Genomic DNA, 25,501 nt, shown 5'->3' with positions numbered 1-25,501 from the left:
CTACATTAGATGCAGGGAGTAGAGAATGAAGAAGGTATTGTGCCCCCTTTTCCCCTTCATCAGGGCATATACAGCCAAGGATAGGGACCCATATGGACACACATTGCCTGGCCCACGTCCCCAACAGCCCTGATCTTCCGCACAGCTGTGTGCAAGGGCCTGGGATACTACCCATCACATACTAAGTGTTCAACAACATACACACAACACCATACACACAACATACACTGTTCAACAACATACACACAACATATACTACCCATCACATACTAAGTGTTCAACAACATACATACAACACCCCATAACCTTCATGTGTACACGTGTGTGGGCACATACACTAACTCCCAGGTACCCACAAAATTGCCTTGCTCTTCTCCCATGTCTGCTGCTCTTCAGGCCACATGTTTTGGGTTCCCTCCTGCTTATGAAATTGAGAAGAGGTCTCCCCTTCTGAGGTCAATATGAACAAGAATGTGTCACAATTTAGAACACAACACTCCCATGTTCTTAAACAATTACAAGTGAATATATGATTGTAGAGCAAGCCAAATATTATATAGTATGCACTGTTCTCTGACACCTGTTGTTTCTATAATCTCCAAGTATAAAACTTAGATTGATTCCTAGAAAACCTTGCCATTCGTGTGAGACAGCAGTGAGTGGCAGAGGGGTCAGGGAGTGCACAGTGGGACATCACTGCTCTTGGAAGGCCTGTCAATGGAGAATCACCCTTTATGTTTCTTTGGAGTTTCTATTTAATGCTAACTATGAATTGTAACAGTACCCAAAGTACCCCAAACAGCCACACACAGTGACCTTCCTACATCTGCCAGTGGGGCTCAGGTGCCACATCTACCCACAGTGAGAAAACGGAGGCCCTGGGAAGGGAATGACTTGCCACACTTTCTCCATTAGCCAGTGGCAGAATGCAGGTCAGACCCAGGGAGGTCAGCCCCCAAACCCAGGCCCTATCTTTCATGCTGGGCTGCCCCCTTTAGGGCAGAATTTCTTGGGCTTTCTTGAGTATCTAGAAGTGCTGGTGGGTCTCATGTGAGAGAGCAGCCTGGAACGTGCGGCCAAGTCAGGAGCCCAGTGCCCGCATGTGCTAGCTTGCTGTCTCCCTAAGGAGCTCCTTAGCCTGACTGGGCAGTCCTTTTCTGCGATGTTGCACGTCCTTACCCCAGAGGCACCCGAGCATCCAGGGAACACAGGTACCCTGGAAAGCACTGAGCACTCTGAACATACAACACAGCGCCACCACTCTGTCTACTCAGTGACGGCAAATACCAGAAAGACTTTTGAACCAAACAGGAAACAAGTTCTCTAAGCAAGCCAAAATGGTGCCACGTAATTCATAATCTCAATTACCTGCATTTCCCTCATCAAGGTGCCCTCTGCCGGAGTCCATTTGTGCTTTTAGAGCAGTCTTGCTCTTGGCTTCCCTTGTGCAAAGCCTCTTAGAATGAACAACTTGTCCAGGGCCCCATAGGCAACCAACAGCAAGAGGTGATAGACCAGAAGAATTTCACCAGCAGGTAGGAGACACAAGTATACAAAGCAGACACAAGAACTCTAACAATGCAGAACTGATGGTCAATCAAATGAGCCCACACCTCTTCAGAGTCCCCAAAAGCTTTATGTTAGTGTCCATTCTTTGTCATTGCTCCATCATTGGAGATTTATTGAGAGCCCATCGTGTGCCAGGTTATTTACATTCATTATTTCAGTCAGCCCTCGTGAAACCCCGGGGTTATCCTATTTTATAGTAAGTGAACCAGTGTTCAAAGGGTCACTTGCTCACTTGCTCACAGCTCCCCACTGGTCTCTGGCAGGGAGGAGCTCCCCTTCAGGTCTGGGGCTTCCAAAGCCCAGGGTCTCCCCCTGCACCTGCTGCCTCCCAGCCTCCCACCAGGCCTGGGGCCCAAGACTGGGGAAGGCAGCCTGAGTCTTCAAGGAAAAGCAAAACCCTTATCTGTGAATGGTACTTAAGATGACAAAATTTTATAATACTTTTAAAATACATTTAAGACAGCTTATGAGGAGCACATAAAAAAGGCTTTATTGGAAAAATCAAATTAGTTGGATGTTTATTCCTTACGCATCATGGATTTTGAAGAAAGTACTACTTAACAACTTTTAAAAATCATTATTCAGAACTGGGCCTGTAAGAAGAGTTCATGGGCCATTGACAGTCTGTGCTCATCTGTAGAGTAGATAATGAGGACACCACATTCCTTAAGGGTTTCTGAGAAACCTACTAGCCCATTCACTCACAGGAATGTTAAAGGCTAACTGTAAGGTGATTCCCTTCTGAGGAAAAAAAAAGTCTTCTGGATGCTGCAAGGTCCTAGATGGTCAGATTACGGTTTTAATGAAGGAGAAATTCACAGCATACCGTGACCAGGAGGGGAACGTGGTGTTATGGATGTGTGCTTGTGTCAATGAACTACCATGTTATGCCAAACAGCCCCTTCCAAATTAAGTACAAAAGGTGAGGGGAGAAACAGGAACACAACTGAGAAAATGGAGGAGAATCAAGGTCTCAAAATTTTTCTCTCCATGGAGAATGCAGAAGGAGAACTTGGTATGGGAACCAGTTCTGCCTAGATGAAGTATCTTACGAATTTCTATAATTTCTAATTTCTTCTATGTAGGTAAGAACAGAAAAAAAAAAGAAAAAGAAAAAAGAAAAAGTGACTTGCACACAGTTGTCAAAGCATCAGCAGTACTTTTGATCTATTGGACTCAATAGGAAAGAAATCAGTTTTCACTTGCTTTGCCCCCAGTCCTGCTCAGACAACTTGTTGGAGGGTCAGTGGCCTCCCTCTACCAAGCAGAGCTTATTCCATCCAGGATGGCTGTACAGAAGCTACTTGGTAGAACAGGCCAGTACTCTTACATCAGGTCCTGGATGTCGTGTCCGTTACTCTGGGTCCCCTGCACACCCCATGAAGGCGCACGGGAGTTCTGTATCTGGACAAGCTCTTCTGGTAAACACTGTATCCTAAAGTGAGTACCACAGGCTAAACTGCTGTGTGCACACCAGTGTCACTGTCACCTGCTAAGAACACAGAGACTGCGGACACCTCGGCCTGCATGAGTGTGCTGGAGTCGCCTTGATGGCCAGGCCCTCCCTTCACCAACACAGCCCTGACCCTACCTCGTTGATGGCCAGCTGCTCTCCGCCCCCTCCAGAGTGGCTGTAGTGGTGGCTGGAGCTGTACACGTCCTCATACAGGTCCTCCTCACTCCCTATCTCATCAGCACAGGTGGTTATGTCCAGAGCTCCATCAGGGATGGCTGGAAGAAGAGAGACCAGCTGGTAAAGAGTTGCTAAGGGGGACACACAGAAAAGGACAGAAACCTTTGAAGGATTAACACTCCTTCTTTGAGATGATGGAGAAGACCGGAAACTAGTTTCTTAAAACATTCTTGCTGTAAAAACGTGGTCTGGTTGAAAGAGCACACTGGTTGACTTTCACACCAATCATTTTAATCACCTAGTGCTCAGTCCCTACCAACTTCATAAATCAAGAAACACAAATATCTGCCATAGCAGGACTCTCAGAGTCCCCGCCAGGTGAATTCAACTCAAAACCATTTACCAATCTGCCAGGTATAGTTTAAGGCCCTTAAGAAAAATGTTAACAATTTATTATGAAATATATACGGTATATCCAAAGAAATATACAGTATATATGAGGTCAGATAATTAAGTTCGCAAACTTGTTGCAACGATATTGCTAACCTTTTTTGATATCAGAGGGATTATTCATTATGAATTTGTACCAACTGGACAGTTAAGAAAGTTTACTACTTGGAAGTGCTGAAAAGGCTGCGTGAAAAAGTTAGACAACCTGAACTTTTCACCAACAATTCATGGCTCTTGCATTACAGCAAGGCATACCAGCTCACATGGCACTGACTGTGAGGGAGTTTTTAGCCAGTACACAAATAACTGTATTGGAACACCCTCCCTAGTCACCTGATCTGGCCCCCAATGACTTCTTTCTTTACCAAAGATAAAGGAAATATTGAAAGGAAGACATTTTGATGACATTCAGGACATTAAGAGTAATACAACCATAGCTCTGATGGCTATTCCAGAAAAAGAGTTCCAAAATTGCTTTGAAGGGTGGACTAGGCACTGGTGTCAGTACGTAGCTTCCCAAAGGGAGGACTTTGAAGGTGACTATAGTGATATTCAGCGATGAGGTGTGTAGCACTTTTTCTAGGATGAGTTCGCGAACTTAATTGTCTGACCTCGTACATGCAAATATAGTTTGAAAATTAATAAACACCTCTGGTACTTATCAGCCTGCTTAAAAAAATACCTTAAAATACCTTAAAAATACCTTACAATACCTTAAAAATACCTTTAAAAATACCTTAGAATTCAACCTTCTGCTTACCCCACTCTAATCCTATTCTTTTCTGTCTCCTTTAGAGAAACACTCAAAATTTGTAATTTTTTATAAATCATACCTGTGCTTGTCTTTGTTTCAGCATTTACTTCTGTTGAGTTTTTCATGGTTTGACCTATATAAATGGAAAAATCCAGTAGCTTTTCTTCTCTGACTGGCTTTTTAAATTCAGCTTCTCATGTGCTGTGATCGATTCATTCTCTCTGATGCACAGTCTTGCATTTTATGAATATTTCAAATTTTCCATACCCATGGTACTGCTGGAGAACAGTGGGCTATTTGTTGCCTTATGGCTGGTGTGAATGGTGATGCTCCAGACCTAACTATACACCTCCTGGGCACAGACCTCAGAGCTTCTCTCAGACAGTATTTTGCAACATGTTTCTCATTATTGCCCCCCTAAAGAGCCTCTTACACATTGTTTTCCTAATCTTCCTGATGAAATTTTAATACCACAAATATGCTGTGTGTTTTTTATGTTCCGTGGCTCCTGGAGGGCCATAAATCATTGTAATATTTAAGATGTTTGTCCTCTTTCATGAAATCAAAATCCCTGGTGTGAATTAACACTGTAGGGCATAGACACCTAGGTGTAGCATCCCGGGGTTCCAGGGACACCAAACTGTTTCCCAAAGCTATTCTACCAATTTAGACTTCTGACAGTATATATGAATGTTCCCACTGTGAAAATTAATAAACAGAAACCTCATTTAAAGTGGATTTGGGAGGCTAAAAGAGAGAACTCTTACACACATGTCACTCAACACATTACTGACCCCAACAGAAGACACAGGAAGAGACAGAAGAGCCTTCCTGTATCTGACAGGAAGTGATACTGCTTTACTCCCTCAGCAGGAGGAAGAAAAGAGTCCTCGTTCCCTAGTAACAGCTCAGCCAATGGGAGACTGCCAATGAAAAGTCACTATACTTGAAACTTACAGTTTCCTCCAATGGACTCTTTGTTTACAACAGTCCCTCTCAAGCCCATAAAAGAGCATTCCTCTCCTTTGTTTCTCTGGACTTACATGTGGTTTACCATTAGATCACATGTCCCAAATGCAGTTCTTTTTTTTTTTTTTTTTTAATTAATTAATTTATTTATTAGTTTCAGGTGTACAAAACAAGGTAATACTTAGACGTTCATCATTTATATCCCTCATACTGTGAACCCCCCTCCCCCCATCCACTATCCCTCCGACCTCACACTGAACCATCACATTATATATATAAAATTATAGTTGGCATTCATTAATGTTTAGCTTCTGATGTACAATGCCATGATCAGGTATCCACAGTATCCCTGAGGTGGTCTCCCAAATAGGACGCATGTCCATCGGATACCCAACAAAATCTTTACAGCATTATAGAATACCTTCCCCAAATTAATTTTCAAAAGAAAAACCCTGAGGCCATCTTGTGGTTACCAGCTGCTTCCAAATCCCTTCACCTTTCCCCTTATCCCCAACCCCCTCCCACACACCCATCTAACCACTCTCGGTTTTTTCTCTGCGTCCCCAAAACTGACTCTGATTAGTTCATTCACATAGTCTTTTCTTTAGATTCCATATATAAGTGAGATCATATGGTACTTGTCTTTCTCTTTCTGACTTATTTCACTTAACATAATGTTCTCTAGATCCATCCATGTTGCTGCAAATGATAAGATTTCTTTCTTCTTTATGGCTGCGTAATACTCCATTGTATAAATGTACCACAGCTTCTTAATCCAGTCATCTACCGATGGGCATTTTGGTTGTTTCCATATCTTGGCTATTGTGTAAAGTGCCCAAATGCAGTTCTTAATTGTTCCTGAATAAATCCATTTTGCTGGCAAATATCTGTCTGCCTATTTGTTTAAGGTCAACATTATTTGGGGGCTCGTTTGGGGATCCAAAAAGACCCCTGAGAGCTGTTGAGTAAACAGGTGTGGTACCCACAGGGCCCACTGAGCTCACTGCTTCCTCACTGACCCTGGAGTTTGAGGATAAGTCTATCTCCTGGATCCAAACTTCCACTCTCTTTGATGCTCTCCAGGCTCTCTTTGGCAATCTAACTTAAGGCTTCATCCTTTTCTGGTTAAGGCCTGTTTGTTCATGAGTATTCAGTTGGTTCTTTGGCTTGACTCTTCTGATATCTGGCTGTTCCACTGGAACTGTGCTGTTCAGCCTTTGGTCCAATTCCTTTTGGAACCAACATGTTCCTAGTAAAACTGTACTGATATTTGGCCTGCAGGCTGTTTAGTCTTTTCCTGTAGAGATTTACGTTTAGAAACCATCATTCTTCCTCATGCACAATTCTAATTAAATAGACCGAGTTGACCAAAAGTAATTTAGAATACCAATTGCCATTTTGAGGAATTTTTGCTTTCCCCAAACTTATTTTTCTTAAAATTGAATTGGACAACTTGTTTCTGAAATTGTCAAAACTGAATGGAACACCTATTTTGATTGTTATTTTGAGGCTTCCAAACATTACCAAGAGTCTAAAATTGCCTTTTTGCAAAATAAAAATTTAAGATTAACTGAGGCAAAGCAACAGGTAAAGAAAGACAAATGGCTCCGAAAGCCTCTCCCCATGTCCTTTGTCTCAGACTCTGCCACTGGTGCATCTTCCTCCTCCTTTGAACCTGTCAGAACCTGTCCCTTTAAAACTAAACCTTCTGTGGATCTAAAGGGTAAATCACCAATTTCTAATATCCCCTGGACAACAGCTGAACTATGATCCATAGTTAAAAAACTTCCCAGAGTAACTGAGGATCCCCACAGATTTGCTGAGGATTTTAGTATAGTCATTCCAACTTGCCCTGGTTTCTCTGACTCACATCAGCTAGTTCGTATGTTCGTCAGTAAAGGCCAGGTTCAGCATTGGACAAAAACCGCTTATTGGGAAAATGCTGAAAGGTCTCGAGGATTACAAGCAGGAGACCAACCCACTGACTTGATATATGATTGGCCCTGGGCAATTGCTAAGTAACTTCACCAGGCAGTTAGGGCTTTCCCAAAGTCTGGTCATGGGAACAAAATTCAGCCTTACCCACAAAAGTTTGATGCCCCTGTTCATGTCAATTATAATTGATTTCAGATTGTTTTCAAAGAAAATTCTGGTTTTCCTTCAGATATTGATTCCACTTGGGCAGTTTTGAACTCTGTGTTTATTTGTGGTCTGAACTGAGAACTTTCTCTTTTAGTTAAAAGGACAAGGGTGGAATGGGAGGCCATATCCACTCTAGATTTGGTCAATTTGGCAAAGCAGCTTGCTCACACCCTAGATGAGTCACCTGAAAGAAAAAACACTAGTGTTCTTAATTTTCAACTCCAGCAAATGGATGCCCTTATATGAAACCAAAACCGTCTTTGATTTTCCTCCCAAGTTTCCTCACAGGAAGAGAGCATCCACTTGCTAAAGCTTTTAGGCTTTAAAGGACATAAGGTCACTAAGGAAAAAATGCAGTTTGCCCAAATCCAGGTTAGATATTTAGGGTATCTGATATCAGAACAAGAGCTGCACCTAGATCCAGATAGGTAGGCTTCAAGGTGTCCTATGTTTTCCAAAACCCAAAACTAAGTATCAACTGTGAGGTTTTCTTGGGCTAGTTGATTATTGCCAAAATTTGACCCAAAGCTCTCTCTTATGGCTAAATTTCTGTGTGTTTCACTAAAAACAACAACCCTAACCCAATTTGATGGGAAGAACAGGACAACATATCCTTTAAAGCCTTAAAGGAGGGTTTAATGATCCTACCTGTCCTTGGGCATCCCAACCATCAGATTCCCTTTTCCTTTTTGTATATGAAAATGAAGGGAATGCCCTTGGGGTTCTCACCCCCAAAACACGGGGACCACCATCGACCCACAGGGTATTATGTCAGCAACTAGACACTGTGGCATAAGGATATCCTCCTTGCCTTTGAGCCATTACTGCCACTCCCTTTTTATTTAAGGCCACTGAGGAAATCATTGTGGGATCCCCTTTAACCACTTTGTACACATGTAGTAGAAGCCTTCCTGATTTCTCATCATAAACAACATTTTTCAGTCAGCTACCTTACCTCCTATGAAATCCTTTTGTTAACTGATCCTTGCACAACTCTTTCATGTTGTAGTAAGTTTAACCCTAATACTCTACTATCCTTTGTTACCAAAAAATCCCCTTGCAACTGCTTACCACTGATAGATAACCTCCTGACCTCTGGTGATGATCTGCGGGAAACTCCTGTGAATGACACTGACTTCTTGTGGCTCACTGATGGCTCTTATTTAAAAGGTGATAATGGCAAATATTGTGCTAGATATGCAATATCAACACATTTTGATGTAACTGAAGTGGCACCTTTGCCTTTGGCTACTGTGATCCAACAAGTCAAATTATATGAATTTATACATGCCTACACCCCAGCCAAGGGCAAAACTGTCAACGTTTATACTGATAGTAAATATGCTTTCAGAGTAGCTCATGATTCTGGAATGTTGTGGAAGTAATGTGGCTTCCTTACTACCAGCAGAAATAAAATTAAAAATTGTATTTTCAGGAACTATTGGATGCTATATTTTACCTGCTGCTTTAATTATTATTGAGCTCCTAAGGTTTAAGCCTTGACCTATGCTGTGGACTTCTGTAAAATCTCTGAGAGGGCCACAAACCCTGAACAAGCAGCAGCTGTCTTCAGTGTGCCTGTGTACCTTTTGATATGTGGCTCTAGCCCGGCACCAGAGGCAGCCAGCTACAGTTCACAGATTAGCCACTCCCAGGAACCTCCAAGCCCAGCACAGGCAGCTACATACCAAAGATCACTTTGTAGCTTCTACTAGGTGGTTCCAGGCTAGGCAGGCAGCAGCTGATATGTATCTGCACTAGAGCCCCTCCCAAGAGGCCCCAGAACAAAACACATGGTCGCTGGCTTCAGATCATCACACCAGAGCACCACCCAATTATCTACACAAATGACTCACACAAAGGGTAGACTCAGCAGGCACTAGAACCTTGCTATAGTAAATTCCAATCTGTCATGTCAGGCCCCACACAACAGCTTGTCTGAGGGGGTCACAGTGAATCCTCCCAGCCAGTCAGCCTGAGGGTCAATTGCCCCCACGGACATGCGAGCAGCAATCAAGGCTCAACTACAACATGGCACACACAATCTCCACAAGGGACACCCCTGGAGCACCTGTCTCAAGTGACCAGGAAGACTGAGTCCTGGGTCCCACAGGACACCTACTGCATAATGCCACCCTGTCAAGAATGGGAAGCATAGCAGATCAACCTGATACATAGAAACAAACACAGGGAGGCAGCCAAAATGAGGAAACAAAGAAGATTGTCCCAAATGAAAGAACAGGACAAAACTCCAGAAAAAGAACTAAACAAAATGGAGGCAAGCAATCTACAAGATAAAGAGTTTAACACACTGGTTACAAGTATGCTCAATTAACTTAGGAGAAAAATAGATCAACTCGATAAAAACTTACACAAAGAGAAAGAAATGAAAAAGAACCAGTTAGAAATGAAGAATACAATAACTGAAATGAAGACTACACTAGATGGAATTAACAGCAGATTAGACGAAGCAGAGGATCAAATCAGTGATTTGGAAGACAAGGTAGTGGAAAACACCCAATGGAACAGCAAAAAGAAAAAAACAATAATTAAAAAAAATGATGATAGTTTAAAAAACCTCTGGGACAACATCAAGTGTAACAATATTCACATCGCAGAATGTGAGAGAAAGCAAGGAATTGAAAACCTACTTGAAGAAAAAAATGACTGAAAACTTCCCTAACCTGGCAAAGAAAATACGCATACAAGTCCAAGAAGCACAGAGAGTCACAAACAAGATGAACCCAAAGAGGCCCACACCAAGACTCATCATAATTAAAATGCCAAAGGTTAAATACAAAGAAAGAATCTTAAGAGCAGCAAGAAAAAAGCAGTTATTTACCCACATGGTAGCTCCCATAAGATTGTCAGCTGATTTCTCAACAGAAACTTTGCAGGCCAGAAGGGACTGGCATGAAATACTCAAAGTGGTGAAAAGCAAGAAACTACAAGATTGCTCTACCCAGCAAGGCCGTCATTTAGAATTGAGGGACAGATAAGAAGCTTTCCAGACAAGAAAAACTTAGAGGACTTCATCACCACCAAACCAGTATTACAAGAAATGTTACATATTTAAGAAGGAGCAGAAGATAAAAAATATGAATAATAAAATGTCAATAACTATGTACCTATCAATAATCACAAATGTAAATGGATTAAATGCTCCAAACATAAGATAGCAGGTGGCTGCATGGTTAAGAAAACAAGACCCATGCATATGCTGCCTATAAGAGACCCACTTCAGATTGAAAGACACACACAGACTGAAAGTAACGGAATGGAAAAACAGACTTCATGCAAGTAGAAATGAAAAAAATCTGGAGTAGCAATATTTATATCAGACAAAATAGACTTTAAAATAAAGACTGTTACAAGAGACAAAGAAGGACATTACATAATGAAAAAGGGATAAATACAACAAGAGGACATACTCTTCTAAACATTTACACAACCAATGTAGAAGCAAATATTGATGAACATAAACAGAGAGATTGACTGTACTACAGTCATAGTAGGAGATTTTAACAGCCCACTGACATCAATGGATAGATCTTCCAGAAAGAAAATCAATAAGAAAACAATGGCCTTAAATGACACCTGAGACCAGATGGATTTAATTAATATTTTAGAGCATTTCACCCCAAAGTAGCAGAATATATATTCTTTCCAAGTGCACATGGCAGATTTTCCAAGACAGACCACATGTTAGGCCACAAAAACAGTTCTCAATATATTTAAGAAGATTGAAATCATACAAAACATCTTCTTTGACCACAATGATATGAAAGTAGAAATCAATTACAAGAAAAAAACACCTGTAAAATACACAAACACATGGAGGCTAAATAGGATGCTACTAAAAATGAGTGGGTTAACAATGATATCAAGAAGAAATCAAAAGATACCTTGATACAAATGAAAACGAAAACACGATGACCCCAAATTTACGGGACACAGTAAAAGTCAGCCCTAAGATGGAAATTCATAGCAATACAGGCCTACCTTAAAAAAACAAGAAAAAGAATCTCAAATAAACAATCTAACCTAAAGAAAACAGAAAAAGAATAACAAAAAAAGCCCAAAGTGAGTAGAAGGAAAGAAACATTAAAGATCAGAATGCAAATACATGAAACAGAGGGTAAAATAACAATACAATTTTTCGAGGCCACCATTACCTTGATTCCCAAACCAGACAAACACATTAAATAAAAAGAGTTCTGAGTGTACCTTTGCAGTATTCGCTATTCTAAGACACAGACTTTAGATGGGAAATGCCTGAGAGAGCTGATCTCCCTCCTACCCCTCCCTGTTACTCAAATGTGACCACAACAGGTTTCCAATCTCTGCACTTTCCCTACATGGAATGACACCTAAGAAAGAAAGGTCCTTCTTGTCATCGAGGGACAAAAGGCCACTTAACCTGGAAAACCTGATTATTGATCAGTGATGCTTTCAGAGAAAGATCTTGATCAAAAGGAGGAAATGTGAAAATTAGTAAACAGAAATCTCATTTTAAATGCAGTCAGAAGGCTAGAGGAGAGAACTCTCATGCACATGTCACTCAATATACACTACTGACCACAGCAGGAAGAGTGTACCTTGCATCTCTGACAGGAAGTGATACTACTTTACCACCTCAGCAGGAGGAACATTCCTTCTTCCCCAGTAACAGCTCAACCAATGGGAGACTGCCATAACTCAGCCAATGAAAAGTCACTATACTTTGACTTTCAGTTTCCTCCAAAGACTCCTCATTTACAAGGGTCCCTCTCAAGTCCATAAAACACTGATCCTCTCCTTTGTTTCTCTGGACTTGTGTGTGGCTGACCATTAAACTTTATGTCCTGAATTGCAATTCTTTGTTGTTCCTGAATAAACCCATTTCGCTGGAGACATATCTGGCTGTCTATTTGCTACAGGTGAACACCATCACTCTACATCCTAGTCAACTCATGACATTGGCATTGTCAGATATTTTAATTTTCACAGGCTTATGGGTATGAAATGGTCTTTTACTGTAGTTTTAACTTACATTTCTCATGTTACTAATGAATTGAACATCTTATCTATGTTTATGAGTCATTTGTATTTTTTTAATGTGAAATGTTTATCTATTGAGTTGTTATCTTTAATGTGATAATTGATATAAAATGATGTTATCTATGTATGTATATATGTATATACATACTTTTCTCCTCTCCATTCTGGATAATAAACCTTTGTCATTCATATGTGTCACAAGTATAATGTCCCATTTTGTGGTTTTTGCTGTCTCTGTAAGGTGCTTTTGATGAACAGAAGTTCTTAATTTTAATATAAACAAATTTATCAATCTTGTCCTGTATGGTTTATATATATTTTTTATTAAATTTATTGGGGTGACAATTGTTAGTAAATTTACATAGATTTCAGGTGTACAATTCTGTATTACATCATCTATAAATCCCATTGTGTGTTCACCACCCAGAGTCAATTCTCCTTACATCACCATATATTTGATCCCCCTTACCTATGGTTTATATTTTTATGTTTAGAAAATGCTTCCCTGCTTCAAAATTATATTCTCCTGTTATCCTTTACTGTTTTACAGTTTTTCTTTTGACATTTAAATTATTAATGCACTTGAGAATAATTTTTATGTACTGTGTGAGATTGGAATCTGTGATATTGTGATTTATAATGAGAAATATGTATTTGGTCTCTGACCCTTTCCTGGTATAGAGCTCCTAAAACCAACCCTTGAAATTTCGTGTGATAAGAGTGATAAAAGTTTCTTTAGTTATGTTATTGAGGTGACTTTTGGAAAACCCTTAGGTAATCTAGGGATGTGGGCTGGTTGCCAGGGGTCTCAACCATGTGATTAAAGGGTTGGAATTTTCAGTATCCTGACCTCCAGGGAGGGGCAAGAAGCTAGAGGCTGAATCAATTGCCAGTGGCCAATGATTTAATCAATCACGCCTATGTGATGAAGCCTCTGTAAAACTCCAAAGGATGGGGTTCAGAGAACTTCTGGGTTGGTGAACACATGGAGGTGTGAGAAAAATGGAGCCTAGAGAGGGCATGGAAGCTTTGTGCCCTTTCCCCATACCTTGCCCTATGCAGGGAATAAGAGCCTGCTCCTGACTCATAGAGTCAAAAATTCCAAGAAGCCCTTGTAATTTTTATTTCATTTATGTTTTTAAAGCTGTTTTATTATGGGAAGTTTCAAATGTGTACAAAAGGAGAGATACTAGTATAATAAACCTTGCACACCAATCATCCAGCTTCAACAATTCTCAACATGTGGGCAATTTTGTTTCATCATCTATTACATCCCTTCCCTACTAATTCCAAGACATGACATAATTTCATTTGTAAATACTGTAGTACATATTTCTGAGGACTCTTTCTAAAAAAAAAATCATAACCGCAATAACACATCTGAAATAAACTGTAGTCAACCAAAGTTTGTCTAAGTGCCACATATTTTCCTGTAGGGCATTAAAAATACTTTTCATTTTGAAATAACCTGAACACACCAGAGTCTAGAGTGTTGTGACTTTAGTGCAGAGAGGTCCTATGTACACTTCACCCTGTTTCCCCAAATGGTTATGTAACTCCAGTACAATATCAACCAGGAAACTGACCTTGTTACAGTGTGTATGTAAGTTTCCATGTCATTTTATCAATTGTGTAAATTTGTGTAACCATCACAGCAACCAGTATGTAAGCTTTTGAGGTTGGCTTGTCACTCAGACAAATATCCCTGAGATCCATCCAAGTTGTTCCTTATATTTATACTTTATTTCTTTTTATTGTTTGCTAGTATTCTATGTAGTGCATATACAAGTTTGTTAAACTATCCACCCATTGAAGGACATCCAGGTGGTTCCAGATTTAGGCAGCTACAAATAAAGCTGCTATGAACATTTGAGTACAGGTTTGGGGGTGGACAGAAGTTTTCATTTCTCTGGGATAAATGCAATTGCCCAAGTGTTCAATTGCAGGGTCACATGGCAGTTGAATGTTTAGTTTTTAAAGAAACTGCCAAACTGTTTTCCAGAGGAGTCGTACCATTTTACATTCCCACCAGAAATGTATGAAAGATACAGTTTCTCAGAATCCTTACCAGCATTTGGTATTGCTACTATTTTATATTTTACACATTCTGATAGGTGTATAGTGATATTGCCATCATCTTAATTTGCATTTCCCAGAAGGCAGGTGGTGTTAAGCTTCCTTTCACGTGCTTGTTTGCCCATGTATCTTCATTGGTGACTTATTTCTTCATTTTGGAGGACCCATTTTCTAACTCTACAGTTTATCGTTTTAACGTTAAAATTTGAGAATTATTCATATAATCTAGATATGAGTTCTATGTCAGATATGTCTTTTGTGAGTATTTTCTCTCAGTCTGCAGCTTATCATTTCATCCTCTTAACAAGGGTTTTCATAGAGCAAGTGTTTTAAATTTTGATGACGTTTGATTTATCAATATTTCCTTTTATGGATCATGCTTTTGGAGTCATGTATAAGAATTATTTACCAAACACTAGTTCCACTTAATATTTCTTTTAAAAGCTTTATAGTTTTACTGATTACATTTAAACCTATGATCCATTTTGAAATTTTCCTGTTTTTTGTTTGTTAGTTTTGTATAATACATAACATTAGGTCAAGATTCATTTTCTTTTTCTTTTAATTAAAATTTATTGGGATGACACTGGTTAGTAAATTTACATAGGTTTCAAGTGTACAATTCTGTAACACATAATCTAGATATCACATTGTGTGTTCACTACGCAGAGTCAGTTCTCCTTCCAACACCATATATTTGAACCCGTTTACCCTCATCTACCACCCTTCTCCCACCTTACCCTTTAGTAACCACTAAACTATTGTCTGTATCTATGAGTCTTTGTTTCTTTATTTGTTTGTTTTGTTTCTTTGTTTCTTTCAGTTTTATATCCCACATATCAGTGAAATCATATGGTTCTTGACTTTTCCTGTGTGACTTATTTTGCTTAGCATAATAATCTCAATATCCATCCATTTTTTTGCAAATGGAACTATTTCATCTTTTCTAATGGCAGAATAGTATTCCATTGTGTATATAGACCACAACTTCTTTATCTAATCATGTATCGAAGAATACTTTGGTTGTTTCCATGTCTTGGCCACCGTTAATAAAGCTGCAATGAACATCAGAGCACAAATATCTTACAGATAAATGTTTCCAGATTTTTGGGGTATATACCAAAGAGAGTGATTTTTGGGTCATATGGTAATTCTATTTGTAATTTTTTGAGGAACCTCCTCAAAAATTTTTTTGTAATTTTTTGAGGCATATGGTGCTGCCTTCCATAGCGGCTGCACCAGTCTGCATTCCCACCAACAGTGTATCAGGGTTCCTTTTTCTCCACAGCCTCTCCAACACTTGTTATTATTTGTCTTGTTAATGATAGCCATTCTAACACGTGTAAGGTGATATCTCACAGTGGTTTTTATTTTCATTTTCTGATGATTAGTGATGTTGAGTATCTTTTCATATGTCTATCAGCCATCTGTACATCCTGTTTGGAGAAAAGTCTGTTCAGGTCATTTGCCCAGTTTCTAATTGGATTGTTTTTTGTTGTTGTTGAGTTGTATGAGTTCCTTATATATTTTGGGTATTAGCCCTTTATCGGAGGCATTGTTTGCAAATAACTTCTTCCATTCAATCGGTTGCCTCTATTTTGTCGATGGTTTCTTTTGCTGTGCAGAAGCTGTTAAGTTTGATATAGTCCCATTCATTTATTTTAGCTTTGACTTCCCTTGGCTTTGGGGTCAAATTCATAAAATGCTCTTTGAAACCAAGGTTCATAAGTTTAGTACCTATGTTTTCTTCTATGCAGTTTATTGTTTCAGGTCTTATGGTTAGGTCTTTGATCTGTTTTGAATTAATTTTGGTACATGGTGACAGATAGCATTCCAATTGCATTCTTTTGCACGTGGCTATCCAATTCTCCCAGCACGATTTATTGAAGAGGCTGTCTTTTTTCCATTGTATGTTTTTGGCTCCGTTGCCAAAAATTATCTGTCCATATTTATGTAGATTTATTTCTGGGTTTTCAGTTCTATTCCATTGGTCTGTGTATCTATTTTTCTGCCAATACCATGCTGTTTTGATTATTGTTGCCATATACTACAAGCTGAAGTCAAGGAGTGTGATACCTCCAGCACTGTTCTTTTTTCTTAGGATTGCTTTGGCTAATTGGGGGTCTTTTATGGTTCCATACAAATCTGATAATTTTTTTGTTCTATTTCTTTAAAAAATGCCATTAGGATTTTGATGGAGATTACATTAAATCTGTGTATTGCTTTGGGTAATGTGGCCATTTTAACTATGTTGATTCCTCCAATCTATGAACATGGAATGTCTTTTCATTTTTTTGTGTCTTCTTCAGTTACATTTAAAAATGTCTTAAACTTTTCAGCTTATAGTTTTCACATCCTTTGTTAAGTTTATCCCAAGGTATTTTATTCTTTTTGTCGCAATTGCAAAATGAGCTTTTTCTTTCATTTTCTGAAATTTCATTGTTAATATGTAGGAATGCAATGGATTTCTGTACATTGATTTTGTAGCCTGCAATTTTACTGTATTTGTTTATTGTTTCTAGAGCTTTTTGGTAAAGTCTTTAGGGTTTTCTAAATAAAGAATCATGTCAGATGCTGATCAAAATGGCTGCGTGAGGTGATCCTCTGTAAAGCTCCCCTGGAATTTACAACTAATCGGACAACAATAACTCCACAAAGGACTCCCTGCACAGCAGACAGGCAAGACGAAGAGGCCCACTACTGAATTCACCTCCAGGTGGGCGAATTGCGCGAGCCGGGAGAGGAGGGAAGAAAGAAAGGTGCAGACGAAGCCTCGTGCGCGCAGGACGCAGACCTGGCTCAGTGCTCCGAGCTCGCTGTATCCGGAACTACCGCACCTGCAGAGGAGGAAGAACTCGGACTGCTAGGGCTCTGCTTAAAGCCCACAGAGATGAGGGGGCAGCATATAACACGGCTGAACCCAACGCTCACGGCAGAGACCTCGGAGCAAAGACTGAAGAAAGAAGGCTGAAAACGGTGATTTAAGGCCTCACTGCCGAGCAGAGAACAGAAGCCTTAGGCACTGAGACTAGCCGCCCCCTCCCTACCATCCCAGAGCTCACCCCACCCCCAATTGCCCAGTGCTAGAAGCGATAAAGTAGCAGTGTCAGATGAAAACGACAGGATATTTGCTATTCTGAGAACTGTGGACCACAGACACAGATTCACAGCCCAACTAGTTCCAGCAAAGGAGTGGGAGCTGTGGAAGCAGGACCAGCTGTGGTGGTGGTCGCCACCATTGCTCTGGGCCACCTCTCACAACTCACCCCGCCCCTGGCCCCACCTATCTAGGCAGATCCCTGCAGGAGTAAACAGAACTGCTGAAACATACGGGCTCTGAATCAGGTACAGAAAGAGCTGTGGAACTTCAAAAGCTCTCTGCACCCCCACAGGGACGTGGCGCCCTATGACCCAGGTGAACTGTTAACAGAGGAGAGGCCCATCTCTCAGGGAATACCCCCATTGTGTGAGAAGCTGGAATAGTGCAGAGAAAACACAGCACTACTGTGTCCGAGAGAAAAAAGAAAGGCTGCAGTCGGAGAGAAAATAATACATTCTACCAACAAGTATTGAAAAAAAAAGAAAGACCTCTTCCTATCAACCTGTTGCAGAAGCCACTCCTATAGATGTCTAGGAAGAGAAATAATAAATCAGTAATAGCCATGAATAACCAAGGAAACAAGACAGCTCAGAAAGAAAGTGAAAAGTCTCCAGAAAAGGAACTTAAAGATGTGGAAATATGAGACTTAAATGATGGAGAATTCAAGATTGCAGTTCTGAAAAACCTCAAAGAGATGCAAGAAAACAGAAAGGCAATTTAATGAACTCAGAAACGCAATCAAAGAACAACATGAGCATTTTACGAAAGAGATTGAAATTTTAAAAAAGAACCAAATGGAATTTCTGGAGATTAAGAACTCAATATGAGAAATTAAAATGAAATAACCAGCTTAGGTAGTAGAGTTGACAATATGGAGGAATGAATCAGTGACATCGAAGATACAAACCTGGAAATTACACAGATGGAAGAAGGAAAAGACTTGAGACTTAAAAGAAATGAAAGAACTCTACAAGAACTTTCTGACTCCATCAGAAAGAGCAATATAAGAATAATGGGCATACCAGAAGGAAAAGAAAGAGAGAAGGGAACAGAGAATATATTCAAACAAATTGTTAATGAGAACTTCCCAAATTTGTGGACAGAACTAGATCCTCGAATCCAAGAAGCAAACAGAACACCTAATTACCTCAATCCCAACAGGCCTTCTCCAAGGCACATTGTATTGAAGCTGTCTAAAATTAACACCAAAGAAAGAATCCTCAAGGCAGCCAGGGAAAAGAAGACGGTAACCAACAAAGGAAAGCCTATTAGATTATCATCATATTTTTCAGCAGAAACTCTACAAGCCAGAAGGGAGTGGAACCAAATATTCAAACTATTGAAAGAGAGAAATTATGAGTCAAGAATAATATATCCAACAAAGATATCCTTTAGATATGAAGGAGGAATAAAGACCTTTCCAGACATACAGAAGCTGAGGGAATTTTCTAATACATGACCTGCACTACAAGAAATACTAAAGGAGGCTATTTGACCACCATCAACAGGGACAATTTGTGGCAACCAAAACATAAAAAGGGGGACTGTAAAGGCCTGAACCGGAATAAGGGAATGGAGAAAGAAAGCGTGCTGAAGAAAATGGAATACTCTAAATATAAAACTTTCTTTACATAATCTTAAGGGTAACTACTCAAAAAAAAATCCAGAACTGAAATATATACTGTAATAAAAGAAGAAACAGAGGGAAACATCACAGAATACCACCACACAGAAATAATAGACAACAACAAAAAGGCAAAGAAACAATGGAGACACAGACGTACCAGAAAAACAAAGACAGAATGACAGGAAATCCTCACGTATCAATAATCACCCTAAATGTAAATGGACTAAACTCACCAATAAAAAGGCACAGAGTAGCAGATTGGATCAAAAAACTAAACTCAACCATATGCTGTCTCCAAGAGACACATCTCAGCTACAAGGACAAGCATAGACTCAAAGAGAAAGGATGAAAATTGACACTCCAAGCAAATGGTACCCAGAGAAAATCAGATGTAGCCATAATGACTTCCGATGAAAGAGAGTTCAGGGAGAAAAAGATAACAAGAGACAAAAATGGACATTTCATCATGATAAAGGGGACTATACAACAAGAAGACATAACAGTCATCAATATTTATGCCCCCAATCAGGGAGCACCAAAATATACCAAGCAACTACTAACAGAACTAAAGGGAGAAACTGACCAAAACACAATTATACTAGGGGTCTTAAATACATCATTGACAGCTATGAATAGATCATCCCAACAAAAAAATAAATAATGAAATACCAGCCCTAAATGACACATTAGATGAAATGGACATCATTGACATATATAGTGCACTTCATCCTAAAACATCAGACTATACATTCTTTTAAAGTGTACATGGAACATTCCAAGGATAGGCCCTATATTGGGGCATAAAAGCAGCCTCAGCAAATTTAAAAAGATTGAAATCATAGCAAGCATATTCTCTGATCACAAGGCTTTGAAATTGGATATCAACTGTGAAAAGAAAGCAGGAAAAAACACAAATACATGGAGATGAAACCACATACTTTTAAAGAACGACTGGGTCAAAGAAGAAATTAGAGGAGAGATCAAAAGATACATAGAAACAAATGACAATAAAAATACATCCTACCAAAATTTTTGGGATGCAACGAAAGCAGTTTTAAGAGGGAAATTTATATCATTACAGGGCTGTCTCAAGAAACAAGAAAAATCCCAAATAAATAACCTCATGTTACACCTCAAAGAATTAGAAAAAGAAGAACAAGTGAAACCCAAGGTCAGCAGAAGAAAGGAGATAACAAAAATTAGAGCAGAGCTCAATGAAATAGAGAATAAAAAGACAATAGAAAAAATTAATGTGACAAAGAGCTGGTTCTTTGAAAAAATTTATAAAATCGACAAACCCTTCACTAGACTCACTAAGATAAAGAGAGAGGAGACACTAATTAACAAAATCAGAAATGAGACAGGAGATGTTATCACAGACACCACAGAGATACAAAGGATCATTCAAGAATACTATGAAGGACTCTATGCCACCAAATTCAATAACCTAGAAAATGGACAAGTTCTTAGAAACATATAGCCTTCCAAGGCTGAACCATGAAGAACTGGAAAACCTAAACAGACCAATCACCAGTAAAGAAATTGAATCAGTCATCCAAAACCTTCCCAAAAGCAAAAGTCCGGGACCAGATGGCTTCACTAGTGAATTCTACCAAACCTTCAAAGAGGATCTAATACCAATCCTGCTCAAACTCTTCCAAAAAATTGAAGAAGAGTCAGTACTCTCTAACTCATTTTATGAAGCCAACATTACCCTGATACCAAAACCTGGTAAGGACAACACAAAAAAAGAAAACTACAGACCTATATCTCTGATGAATACAATGCAAAAATCCTAAACAAAATTCTAGCAAATCAAATACAACAATGCATCAAAAAGATTATTCACCACGACCAAGTGGGGTTCATCCCCAGGGCACAAGGATGGTTTGGTTCAACATCCACAAATCCATCAATGTGATACATCACATAAACAAAATAAAGGACAAAAATCATATGATTATATCAATTGATGCAGAAAAAGCATTTGACAAGATACAACATCAATTTATGATTAAAACACTCAATAAATAGGTATAGAAGGAAAATACCTTAACATAATAAAGGCCATCTATGACAAGCCCTCAGCTAATCTCATAATTAATGGTGAAAAACTGAAGCCCTTTGCTCTACGTTCAGGAACACGACAGGGCTGTCCCCTATCACCTCTGTTTTTCAACATAGTGTTGGAAATCCTCGCCGGAGCCATCAGGCAAGAGAAAGAAATAAAAGGCATCCAAATTGGGAATGAAGAAGTTAAAATCATCACTCTTTGCAGATGACATGATGTTATATATAGAAAACCCTAAAGACTCCACCAAAAAGCTGTTAGAAACAATCAACTAATACAGTAAAGTTGCTGGCTGCAAAATCAACATACAAAAGTCCATTGCATTTTTATATACTAACAATGAAATCTCAGAAAAAGAAATACAAAAAACAATTCCCTTTGCAATTGCAGCAAAAAGAACACAACACCTAGGAATAAACTTAACCAAGGATGTGAAGGATTTATATGCTGAAAACTATCAGAAATTTTTGAAAGAAATTGAAGAAACACAAAGAAATGGAAAGACATTCCATGCTCATGGATTGGAAGAATCAACATAGTTAAAATAGCCATATTACCCAAAGCAATATACAGATTTAATGCAATCCCCATCAAAATCCCAATGGCATTTTTTAAAGAAATAGAACAAAAAATAATCAGATTTGTTTGGAACCACAAAAGACCCCGAATTGCCAAAGCAATCTTAAGAAAAAAGAACAATGCTGGAGGTATCACACTGCCTGACTTTAGCTTGTACAAAGGGCTACAATAATCAAAACAGCATGGTATTGGCAGAAAAACAGACACATAGACCAATGGAATAGAATTGAGAACCCAGAAATAAAACCACATAAATATGGACAGATAATTTTTGACAAAGAAGCTAAAAGCATACAATGGAGGAAAGACAGCCTCTTCAATAAATGGTGCGGGGAGAATTGGATAGCCACATGCAAAAGAATGAAACTGGACTGTTATCTGTCACCATGTATCAAAATTAATTCAAAATGGATCAAAGACTTAAGCATAAGACCTGACACAATAAACTGCATAGAAGAAAAGATAGGTACTAAACTTATGGACCTTGGGTTCAAAGAGCATTTTATGAATTTGACTCCAAAGGCAATGGAAGTAAAAGCTAAAATAAACAAATGGGACTATATGAAACTTAAAGTTTCTGCACAGCAAGAGAAACCATCGACAAAATAAAGAGCAACCGACTGAATGGGAGAAGATTTTTGCAAACAGTGCCTCTGATAAGGGTCTAATGTCCAAAATATACAAGGAACTCATGAAACTCAACAACAAAAAAACAAACAACCCAATTGAAAAATGGGCAGAGGACCTGAAGAGACATGTCTCCAAAGAGGAGATACAAATGGCAAATAGGCATATGAAACAATGTTCAACATCACTAATCATCAGAGAAATGCAAATAAAAACCACAATGAGATATCACCTCACCCCAGTCAGAATGGCTATCATCAACAAAACAAATAACAACAAGTGTTGGAGAGGCTGTGGAGAAAAAGGAACCCTCATACACTGTTGGTGGGAATGCAGACTGGTGCAGCCGCTATGGAAGGCAGTGTGGAGGTTCCTCAAAAAATTACAAATAGAATTACCATATGACCCTGCAATCCCTCTCCTGGGTATCTACCCAAAGAATTTGAAATCATTTATACATAAAGACACGTGTGCTCCAATGTTCATTGCAGCATTGTTTACGGTGGCCAAGACATGGAAACAACCAAAATGTCCTTCGATAGATGAATGCATAAAGAAGTTGTGGTACATATACACAATGGAATAGTATTCGGCGGTAAGAAAAGATGAAATAGGACTATTTGTGACAACATGGATGGATCTTGAGAGTATAATGCTAAGCGAAATAAGTCAGACAGAAAAAGCAGAGAACCCTGTGATTTCACTGATCTTGAGAGTATAATGCTAAGCGAAATAAGTCAGACAGAAAAAGCAGAGAACCCTGTGATTTCACTGATATGTGGTATATAAACCAAAGACAACAAAAGAACAAGACAAACAAATGAGAAACAAAACCTCATAGACACAGACAATAGTTTAGTGGTTACCAGAGGGTAAGGGTGGTGGGGGGAGGGAGATGAGGGTAAGGGGGATCAAATATATGGTGATGGAAGGAGAACTGACTCTGGGTGGTGAACACACAATGGGGTTTATAGATGACATAATACAGAATTGTACACCTGAAATTATGTAATTTCATTAACAATTGTCACCCCAATAAATAAATTTAAATTAAAAAAAAATAAAAAAAAAAATTTGGTAGAGTGGTTCCTCCTACTTTATTCCTCCTTTTCAGAATTAATTTAGCTATTCTTGTTCCTTTGTCTTTCTATATAAATTTTAGAATAATCTTGTCTATAGTTATGAAAATGTCTTGCTGGGATTTTGATAGAAATTACATTAAATCTGGGTATCAATTCGGAGACAACTGATATTTTTTTTTCTGTTGAGTCCTCCAATCTGTGAACACAGAATAAATTCATAATTCAGATCTTCTTTGGTTTCTTTCAGCACTGCATTACTTTAAAGCAAATCCCAGACATCCTATATTGTAATATGTAAATACTATATGTCTTAAAAGATTCAGTCTCTCCCTCTCCCTCTCCCTCTCTCTCTCTCTCTCTCCCCCACCCCACCCCTGTCTCTCAACTTCTTCTCTGGGGAATTTAAAAATCAATGGTGTCTTTGGGGGGAATAAAACAGATTCCTTGTAAGAGTCACTACTTTTCTTGGCTTTTTTCTTTGCCAGTCCCAGATGGGGTCTCAACAGCTCACAAAATGATCCTCATCTAGCAGATCTGCAGCCTGAGAGGAAAGTAAAGCAAGTTTCAACATAAGTCTCCCAATATTTTAATTCATCATCTAATATTTGGATTCGGGTACAGGGTCTGGGATAGAGGAGGTGTCTGCATATATGAAGGAAAGAGGAGGCAGTTCATGGGGGTGTAAGTGGGAAGTGTTAGTGGGAGAATAATCCCAGGACTAAAGTTAGTGGGAGGAAACCCAGGCCCTGTGCTAGTCTGTGCAAATGGCTGGCAGAGCGTGCTTATCACTTGCTGCTGTCTGAGCTCTGGCTAAATACCTTGTTTTTCTTACAAAGCAAGGTCAATGGAAGGTTCAGATGTAGTTAACTTATATGAAAGCATTCAAGGGTGTGATCACACAGTGCTCCCCAGGCATCTTCAATGAATGAATGAATAAAAACACACAACATGGACTAGTCAGTGCAAAGTCCGTGTTAATTTGGGATACTTAATTTTCATGTAGGAAGACAAGTCAGCTGTCTGATCCATTCTGAGATTCTAACAACTCAGATCATTTAGAGAGCAACACAGCTAAGAATTCCAGATTCTGCACAAAAGGTCAGCAAGGCCCCTGCACCTCTGATGAACAGCACTCAAACGATTGTCTGTACTTCTAAGGAAAGGCAGTGGTTCTGCCAATATGGGGAGTCTTTCAATTCTGACCTAGAGCCCTGGAAATTAGTACTTCTCAAAGTGTGGTCCCCCACCTGAAAAGATATTTCTCCAAAGAGGACATACAAATGGCTAATGGACATAACAAAAAAGGCTCAACATCACTAATCATCAGAGAAATGCAAATGAAAACCACAATGAAATATCACCTCACCCCAGTCAGAATGGCTTTCATCAACAAGACAAATAGTAACAAGTGTTGGAGAGGCGGTGGAAAAAAAGGAACCTCACACACTGTTGGTGGGAATGCAGACTGGTACAGCCACTATGGAAGGCAGTGTGGAGGTTCCTCAAAAAATTACGAATAGAATTACCGTATGACCCAGCAATCCCTCTCCTGGGTATCTACCCAAAAAAATCTGAAAGCATTTCTCTATAGAGACACATGTACTCCAATGTTCATTGCAGCTGTGTTTACGGTGGCCAAGACATGGAAACAACCAAAATGTCCTTCGATAGATGAATGGATAAAGAAGTTATGGTATATATACACAATGGAATACTATTTGGCGATAAGAAAAGACGAAATAGGACCATTTGTGACAACATGGATGGATCTTGAGAGTATAA

General features: G+C 39.2%; 1 protein-coding gene across 2 annotated transcripts in view; it reads right to left on the bottom strand.

Annotated features, from left to right (window-relative positions):
• The window catches only part of ARHGEF4 (Rho guanine nucleotide exchange factor 4), a 77,158-nt gene that overhangs the window by 17,295 nt on the left and 34,362 nt on the right, over positions 1-25,501 (bottom strand). Inside the window, exon 2 of one of the 2 annotated variants that reach the window (XM_081058854.1) lies at positions 3,161-3,300. The exons of the other annotated variant lie outside the window; for it this stretch is intronic. The gene's annotated coding sequence lies outside the window, so the exon portion shown is untranslated. The remainder of the gene's footprint in view (positions 1-3,160; positions 3,301-25,501) is intronic. 2 annotated transcript variants of the gene reach the window in all.

This window comes from Rhinolophus hipposideros, assembly GCF_964194185.1.
Source record: "Rhinolophus hipposideros genome assembly, chromosome: 9".
Taxonomy (NCBI): domain Eukaryota; kingdom Metazoa; phylum Chordata; class Mammalia; order Chiroptera; family Rhinolophidae; genus Rhinolophus; species Rhinolophus hipposideros.
Note: the sequence above shows the minus strand (reverse complement) of the source record. Positions and strands in the feature narration are given on the sequence as shown.